At 34.6% G+C, this 9971-nt stretch overlaps 1 protein-coding gene across 4 annotated transcripts in view; it reads right to left on the minus strand.

Annotated features, from left to right (window-relative positions):
* Nucleotides 1–9881, minus strand: part of LOC132194502 (paired mesoderm homeobox protein 2B-like) — a 39339-nt gene extending 29458 nt beyond the window's left edge. For all 4 annotated transcript variants that reach the window (XM_059615838.1, XM_059615830.1, XM_059615821.1 and 1 more), the window contains exon 1: nucleotides 9644–9881. The gene's annotated coding sequence lies outside the window, so the exon portion shown is untranslated. The remainder of the gene's footprint in view (nucleotides 1–9643) is intronic.
* Between the last annotated feature and the right edge of the window lie 90 nt (nucleotides 9882–9971).

A 9971-nucleotide genomic window follows, 5' to 3' on the forward strand; every position in this document is an offset into this window, starting at 1 on the left:
ACTCACGACTTAAGTATCTTTTGACATAGTACACAGTTCAGCAAACAGCTCAAATTTATAATAATTTAGGGATAGCATTAAAATTAAAGAAGAGAATTAATTTGACATAAATTGAAAATGAATATTTTTGATAAATTAATTAAAATAAGATTTAAATTTAAAAAACAAATAAGAAATCAATCCATAGTAAAAGAATTGAACTTTTTCAATTAAGTTAAACATAATTTTTTTAATGTTATTAATTTGTTGAATAAATGGTTCTAATAAAAACTGACTTGTTTTGTGTGTTGCGGTGTAGAACACATTTTAAGAAATCCCACTTTCTGCCTCTATAATTTTGTGTGAATTTTGTAAAACCATGCGTGATCATCAGCAGTGTGCGACTACTGGTTGCTGCTCTTTCAAAATGCGCCGTCGCTTTTCCTCAATTTAATTAAAAAATAAAAACAGAATGGCAGGAAGTAGCTCGGTAGCGAGCGTTCCTTTTTCCGGGAATGAAAAATGTGTTTGGAAATCAACGCAAAACTAGATTTTCCACGTTTGCATGCATGCGAGTGTATTTCAAAAGAGCCCCATTTCCTGTCAAATAGGTACACTGTTAATTCCATCAGTGGCATCTGACATGGAAAATTATTTTCTAAAAATATTGAAATAAAACAGGTTGTTAGGTAAATCCAAAAATTAAAAAAAAATCGTTGCAAATAAGAATGAAATTAAAAAATTCATTCCGTGAGTCACCAACAAAGTTTTTAGCTAATGACAGTTTTTTACGGTTTTTGATAATTATGAAATTGTATGCAATGAAATTTTAAACCATTATCCACTATACTCACTGGTGGCGGATATATAATTTAATTTAAATTATTATTATTTGATTCAAGCAGTAATTTTTAAGTTAACTTGGATAACAATCAATAAAAAAACTCGTTTAATCTTTTGATTATATTCATGAAGATATAGATTTTCAATATTGTTCAAATTTTTCATTAGAAATATCAGATTTTTGCAGTCGTTCAATAAATTTGACCTTGATGGAAGGCTACAGTGTTGGAGAACGACCGCTCGGCTGGCAAAAGTCAAAAAGGTTGTTTGCATCCACTTTCGAGTTGGCGGGTCCGATAATTGGATAAACTGGCCTTTCCTCAATGTGTGTGGGGCCGTAAATTCTTGGGCCAATTCTTCGGCCGACCAGATTATGTGGTCTTATTATTTGTGGTGTTTCGCCAGAGGCGTCTGCTGATTGAATTAGATTAGGATCAAGTGCAAAAAATTGGCACGTGACCCGGACAATCTACATCGCGCGCGTGACGTCACTCGCTGTAATTTTGCCTCTTGAGCGGGCAGCTGCTGCGAGCCGCCTTATTTATCAGAATTACGCCGTTAAATTGCAAATTACACTTGGTTAAAGGGTCAATTAATGATACATTATTGCCGCGCGAGCCGACGAACCGTGCATGAAATTCATACCGCCCCGTCCATTCCCAGAAGTGTCAACTTTGGCCAATTAAATTTACTCTGCGACTGTAACACTTCAAAAATTATCATGTCAATTGAAAATTGTTACAGGAGAGGGTGTTCTAAAGGTCAAAAATAATATTTTTTGCATAATTGCATTCTAATGATTCTCGATACTAGGGAGATCGAGATATCATTTAGAAATTACTTTTCAATGTGAAGCTCCATATTGTTAAAATTAATTGTTTTTAAAAATTCTTCTTAAAATGTACGAAAATTCATCAATGAAATTCAATTATTCTTTAATTCATGTCAAAATCACATTGGATTACGCCACGCTCACAATAATCTTCTTGTGTCCCACTCTTATTGTTACAAGTAAATTTATTAAATAAAATAAATTTAATTTATTTTATAAGAACACAAACCCCTGCAGTAATTAGTACTTAATTATTTTTTTATTAAATTCCATTATTAAAAATATTAATATCACATACCATTTTGAGATCAAATATGAATATAAAAATACCTTCGTTTAGCAATAAACATTAAAACATATAATTTTTAATCAAATTTAATAAAAATAAACTTTTAAAATACTAACTTAATAAATGTAAATTTTAATTTGCAATAGTAAATACTTTTATATTTTATTAGTTGAAAATTTTTCATTTTTATGTCTGATTCTGAAATCTAGTATTTGTAAAATATCTTTCTGCATCAAATTTTTGATGACAAAAATTTAATCCACTTTTTCATGCAAATTTTTTTCAAACTTCACTATCAATTCGTGTACTAAACTGCTAAACAAGTAAACAGACTCACATACGCGGAAAGGTATTATAATTATTCCGTAATTACGCACGCAAATTCAATATCAGCCTCTGGTAATCCCCGAAATTGTCAAAAGAACGCGACACAAATCGCATTATTTCTTCATTTGATCGCTTTCACACACACTCATGGAAAAATAACACAGAAAAAAATGCAATTGGCAGTGTGTGCCGAGTATCGAATGTCACAAATTGTAAATCATCAAGCACGACCCCTCGCGCTAGAATCTAATGAAGCACCCATGCAGAGAGGAAAATAACAGAGAAAGAAAGTGTATGGTGGAAATCGCGCCCGAGGGGGTGCATCGAATTTGATACACAGGGGTGCTGGACAGAAATCAAGCTAGGGGGTGGGGGCAAAGTTAACCTGCGGCAATATTCGTATACATGTAATATGGTAATAGCGGGCGATGATGAAAGAGTGCTTGGACCAATTAGAGGTCGGCTCACATGTGCTCTGTGAAATTATTATATTCGCTTAATAACCGCGCCGGAAAGTGCTCGCTCTCTCTTTCTCTCCTGCAAAATTTACATTTTTCTGACTACCGGCTCTTTAATTCTCTCCGCACTCGCTGGTGGCGCAATGGAGAATTTAATCTGCAATGCGGTTAACAAAGAGAGTGGATGATTAAAATTATGTACTATTTCGTAGCAAAAAAGGAACCGAAGCGGTAATTTCATTTCGGCTGCACGACGAGAAAAGATAATAATTTTCATTACACTCTTTTGATGTGGGCCCACCACTTGGCGCCTTTGCCGCACTGCCAACTTAATTTCGCCGCACAGTTTGCGCGAATTTGCATAAAATTGCGTTTGATCAGCCGCGCACGCGAATTCTCTACTTAATTCGATCAGTTTCAAATTCAACGAATTCCGTGTTTCACCTCAAAAGAAGTTCTGGTTCTGTTATGGCTCCTCAAACATTCAAACAAATATTTGAATCAAAAATGAAAAAGAAAACGTGAAATTATATAATTGAATAATTTTTTTCTTACAAAAGCTTCAAAATTCCACGGTGAATGACTGTTTGGAAATTTTCTGCTATGAAGTCAGTTTTTAAGACAATTGCAGAATAATATTAATTCTAGCTAATCTGAAGTAAAATCTAATAGCTCTAATAATTGAATTCGATGGAGAAAATAAACAAAATTTTACGCTGGAATATAAGTCCATTAATTATAATATTAAGCATATTAAGTATTTAGTTAGATAGATGGTGTAAAATATCAGAGATGCAAAAATAAAATTATTTTTAAATATAATTTTATTTCATACGTTTCAACTAATCTTGCTGTAAACAAGCTTTGTTAAATTTTTTCTCAAAAATATTTCGAGCACCAAAACTCTGAATTTGAGATCCTTCAAATCTACAAAAATTAAGTATTAAATATTTATCTTAAAGTGTCGTCTATCTTTCTCTAATTTTTTTTTCAGAACCCGTTTGCAAAACTACCATCCTCAATCATAACGCATTTTCTTAAGATTTCAAAGTTTTTTTACTATAGCAAACTTTCAAGCATGTTCGAAAAAAAATTACTATTTATAAGTGGAGCATACAGCAAGAGTAATAATAAAAAGTGGTACCCGATTCTTTCAAAAAATTTTCTGTAAAGCATAAATTTGTTTTGTATTTTTTTGCGGCAGCTCCATTCTTTTTTGAATCTCAGCGTGCGTCCGTGAATGCAAATCGCTTCTCTGGTCGCGGCTTTAAGTGCTGAGCGCGCGCTATGCAGTTAGTTGGCTCATCGCAGCGGAAAACTACGAATAATTGGATCGGCCTGAAAGTTGTCTCACAGCGGGATTTGCTCTCGGCTCACAGCTGTTACGTGCCTAATGAGAGGGAATTATGATGCACATCGAGTTTGTGTGTATTTGCAGCTTGTTATCACGCTTTGACGCTTCCCGGAGAGTGGATTGACAATCTGAGCGCCCTGCCGAGAGAAGCAAGAGAGAAACACACAGACTCTTTTCAAACTCGCCGACCGCAAAGCCAATCACTACGTGCATTCGTTAAGACTAATTGATTATTTGTGCACTTAATGGGGTGCAGAAACGACACACATGTTGCTAAAACGTGACATGCATGCATGATGTTATTGTAGCTGGGGATGTGAAAACGATTCTCAAAATTCCAAACCGTGGACAATGACATTTGAGCATCAAGTTGTTGGAAAAATTGTATGAATAAAAAGGAAGTTTTAAATGAGCTTAAACAACATTTTTCTAATGAATAATTTTCAGTACGTAAGCTGAAAAATTAAATTATTATAATTGTTGTTATTGTTTGTTTATTCTACTAAAGTCATTACAAGAAAAAATGATTTGTGGAAATTGAAAAATCTAAAGAAATTGTATTCAGCTAATTTAAGGGGAAACAACAATCTTATTGTAAGCTCCAAATGTTAGCAAATTTTGATCAATGACATGCAAATTCATATATAAGACCAGTTTTGCAAATCATTTTTTATTTAACAAGAATTTCAATTATCTAAAAAAAATGGCATTAATAATCCTTGAACACGCATAAGGAAGTAATTCCAATAAATCCTTAGAGGTCTTCTTAGGAATTGCAAACTGATGGCCTGCTCACAATTCACACAATTTATTTATGCGTCCCCGATATTGCTCGAGTGTGATCCCTGATTTGCAGCGCGCGTGAATTGATTTATTATCGCGATCACGCGCGAACAGCAAAAGGTCGCAACCACAACCACACACTGCTGTGTCGCTTTTATTTATTTTACGTTCGCTTTCATTAGTTTATTTGTCGTTTTAGCGACCTCATTTTCTCATCTCTGCGCCATGAGCAACCCAGCGAGAGAGGCGCCGAGTTCACGGCTGTTTGAATTGACGGAGGAGTAAGAAATTTTATACCCTTCATGCAGCCTTGTCTGTTACAATTAGACTATTGGAAGGTGTACCTAGAAAATTCAATCACACTTCAGTTTAAATTTTTGTATATTTATTGATATAATTAGATTGAAGGATTGAATTATAATTAAATTTACTTTCTCTACTTTAGGTTACTAATTTAAATTTCTCAAAGTCTTTTTTTTAACTTGGTATAATATAAATTTAATATTAATATTGGAATAATACAAAAGTTGGAATTTTTAGATGCACTAAAATAGTGGTTTTAATTTATATTAATTGTGCGTTAACCAATTGATTACGTTATGAAACATCTTTTAAATTGAAGCAGTTCCTCTACTTTGAATTTTCAATCACTATAGAAAATTAAGATATGAACATGAGTTTAAATTTTGCTAATTATATGATCTTAAGTGAATAAATAAGAGAGAAACTATAACCATGGACCCGCAGTTGAATCCTTAATAATAAACTCCAGATGCTTTCCTAACGTAAGATTGCTGTAAACGTGCCAAACGTGGATTATAAAAACTGAGCGGCACTGAGCGGAATAAAAATGCAAAATAAAAAGATATATTTAAATATAGGGATGAGGTTAAATTATATTTTAAATTTGTAAATTTAAATGAGGATTTCATTATAAATTAAATTTTAAAAAACAAATGTTAAAATATTTAAACAAAACAATATGTAAGCAGTAATATTTAAAAAGGCAATATAAGTAGTGAAAAAGTTGCAATTTATTTTGAAGATCATAATTTGAACTGCTAAAATAAGCAAGAATTAACCAAAAATTAGACAATCCATGTTTATTATAAATTGAGTTGCAGATGTTAAAATTGCATAGCAATTGCTAATTTGGGTTACATTCCGTCTATGTCTGCATCAAATGCTTAGAAGGACTGGGCACTCAAATCAATCAACCGGACAATGGAAGCGTCCTGCGTCTCGTCCAAGAAGCAATTAAGTGAACAAGAAGATTTTTTCGCCGATCGAGTGGCCTGTGGCTAAACCAAGTGCATATGCACCCCCTCGGCGCGCCCGTCGCCGCAACACACACACATAAGTCAATTAAGCCAGTTAAATTCAATCACGGACGAGCTGAAGTGAGGATGAGACTGTAGGGGTTCGCCCGACCAACCGGACACACCATCTGAAAAATAATAAATTTCATGCACCAACTCTCAAGTGTTCGTTCCCCTGCGCGCTGATTTGCGCGCCGGCATTAAACGCATATATGTATGTATGCAGTCAGGATGTGACCCATTAGCTTTGACCTTTTTACCAGCTAGGGATTTATTTTTCACCGGCCCGTAATTGCATCAAGTAGAGACATGCAGCAGCTCCCTTGTTTTAATCAATTTAGCCGCAATGAGAGAGAGGAAATTTGCAATTCAGCGCGAGCCTAATTGATTTATTTGCCGAATCCACATGCGTCATGCAATTTTATTGCGCAATTTCAACATAATTACTGACACTTGTACAAATTAAGATTATTTATTTAGCAAAAATGTCAGGTTTTGCGAAATTTTAATTATTTTTTACTGTTTTGTTCAAGATCTGATTAAAGTTTTGTTGTTTGTTTTTAGTTTTGAGAAAATAAATTAGTTAAATTGCAGCTTTGGATAAAAATTAATAGTTATAAGTAGTTTTTCTTAATTTTTCTAATTAAAAAATGTGATTTATGTTGCTATAGAGCATCAGAACATTTATTTTCATACAAAACTGAAGAAAAAAAAAAGAAAAAATCAACTATATTATTCAATTTGATTGAACATAATTGAGTAAAAACATTGCTATGCAATAATTTAATATAACTTTAAACCTGAATAAAATATTTAACCTAAAAATCGACTGTAATTATCATCCTTGCATGCTCATCAATTATTATCAAAATCCATAGAAAAAAGAAATAATAATAAGATAATTCCCAGGATCTTTTTAAAGTATCCTGTTCTTCGATTAACCTATTAATTCGCAAATTGGATTAGGCCCGCATTTGTCCAATCAAGGAATGAGAAGGAAATCGTAATTGGTTTATTAATATTTTATTAATTTGGGAGACGAGAGGAGGGGTCGCCTCAGAGGTTAACCCACTTAATCTAATCCCCGCCAGCGTTATTAGACGCTGCAACGACAACAATAAAATAATCAGATGCGACGACTTTTGTATCACCTAGACCCAAATACGTCACAACCGCCACATGACGAAGGCTAAAGGGTTAAGTGGTGGCAAATTCGATCAAGACACAGACGATTGGAGACATGATTATGATTATTATATGCGCGGTGGCAACGCGAGCGCGAGCTCAACTCTCTCTAGAAAGAGAGCAACGATAATGCCCTTAAGAAGGTCTTGTTTTCAGCCGTTTCCAGTTGACTTTTTAAACAAAGCCGCAAACAATTCAATTTAACCCGAGCACTCAATTAAAACCATTAACTTTGTTCAACAGATTTAACATTAATCTCATAAATTTAAGTTTCTTTTGCGCCTTTTATTAATTGGAAAATCAATTAGGGACTTTTTGTTTAAAATTTAAATTTTATTTAGTAAATGTGATGAAATTAATTGCTTATTAAAAGATTATTTAATGGGAAGTGATTTTCATTAAATTTAAATGGCAACTTAAAATGGCATTTTTTTTTTTTTTTTTTTTTTTGCTTAAAATGCAGTCGTTTAATTTCCTGACCCACAAAAGGTCAAATAATTTCCTCGGCTGAAACCGACTCAACTTTGCCGGTCGAACATAATTCGATAACAGAACAACACTGACGACGGCCTGAACAACAATACGATTTAAGTGCCTCGATTCGGTTTGAGTTTCTTTCTAGGAGAATGACAGGCGCGCGGGTGGCTGATGATTGTCATGGGGTGATGGGGGTACCGCTAATGCAATAAAAAGCCCACTAAAATTATGTGCCCTCACATCATAATATGCTCCTAATTGATACATAAAGAGGCGCTTTTGTCACTTCATAAAAACATACATACATGGACGGGGGCTCGGCGCGGCGCGTGAATTAGTCAGCTTGTCACTTGACTCTCGCCGCGTCGCAGACCACTGCAATTATCTCCAGAGTTAAGTGGCCTGCGCGGGTTTGGATCCGTTAACGGACACTTCCTGCACTTGTAATTGATTTTGGCGCTTCATTTCTAACTCTTTTAACTATGAAATTTGCAGTTAAAACTTTTTATTTCTAGAGGAAGGTGAAAATTTTATACGCTTTTGAAGTTAAAAATGGGTTTAATCAATTTTTTTATGCGACGATTCATATTTATTTTCAAAATGTTCGAAGGGGCTGATCTTCAGCTCCTAGAATGTCAATTAAAACACTTAAAGCAGTTTGGAGCAATTTACTTCATTTACACTATTTTTAATTTTGAAGAGAAGGCAATTAAGTTATTTTTAAGTTTTTGTTGTGGAACCTGGTTGGCTTACACCAACCAAAACTATAGGAGAACAGTTATTTTCTATATCATGAAGAAACAATAATGTTGCTCATCTTCACCGAGGAATCCGGATTTAATTTAACCAAAATGAACACATAGAGTGTCAAAAGGTTCCACAACAAAAACTATAAGAACCTCTATAGAAATATGTATTTATGATTTTTTTAATGGGTAAAATCGCTGGAAAACTTTTCCTTAACACAGAATGCGTTAGCTGTTTTGAAATATAGTTTCATTGATTGAATTTGATAAAAAAAAAGGCAAATGTCGCGGAATTGAAAACTGGCTGATACGCTGTAATTAAAATTGCACAAATTACAGCATTTTTTGTCATTTATAATTATTACATAAAAATTAAAGAGGAATGATATTGATGCAAGTAAAATTTAGTGTGTGCGGATATTAAATAAAAACGAATCTAATGAAACATTTAAAATCAGTAACAGAGGCACTCGCACCACCTGTTTATAACTTTTAAAAGTTAATTATCTTAAATTCTTTAGCCTCATCAATGACACATTTAAAAAAAAAATATTATGTTTTAAAACCTTACTCTGTGCTTTTAACAACAATTTATTAATTAATCATTGAAAAAATGTTTATAAAAGCAAACAATTTTTATTCCAAATAATTGCTTGGATTTATCCAACAAATTTTGCTCCACGTCTGCTTGCAATTTATGTTCCGATTTTCAAATGAAAAACAAACACATTCAACTTTTGAAAAGCGGATTTTCATTTTGTTCTTTGGGAATCTGTGTGTATTCTATTTAACAATGATTTTTGTATTCGAAGCGATACTTTGGCACATTATGGCAGAGCATAATGTGATATATTTTTGAAATAGTCATCAAAATAAATACTGTTCTTGAATAAAATTTTTTTTCTTGTTTAATTCATATGAATAGAGGTTTTTTTCAAAAACCTTGAAAATCACTCATAACTTACGATTTAGTCTACAAGAATTGAGTCAGGTCATGAATTTGCAAAATAATAGATTTTTTATGCAATTAAAACTAATGAAATTGTCTTACCTTGGCGCCTTGAGTGGTGGGCAGAGGGATGAAGATGCTGCTGTACCTGGCGGGCGGAGGCCACCAGAGCGGGTTGGAGCCCTCGGGGGCGGCGGAGGCGGAGGGCGTCGGGGACTGAGAGTGCAGAACGGTCGGCGGCGGCGGCGGGGCGACGGCGCTGGCGGCCGACGAGGGGTTGTTCAGCTCCACGGCGACGACGGGGCCAACTTCTGCGGCGAGCGGAGCGAGCCCGTGTCAACTGAGCGGCGGCGGTCATGTGGCGGCCGAGCACGGCGCCGGGGGCGGCCGCGGCGCCGCCTCCGAGCGCGCAGCCGCCGCCGCGCCACGT

This window comes from Neocloeon triangulifer, unplaced genomic scaffold, assembly GCF_031216515.1.
Source record: "Neocloeon triangulifer isolate White Clay Creek 2 clone unplaced genomic scaffold, ASM3121651v1 ptg000001l, whole genome shotgun sequence".
Lineage (NCBI taxonomy): Eukaryota > Metazoa > Arthropoda > Insecta > Ephemeroptera > Baetidae > Neocloeon > Neocloeon triangulifer.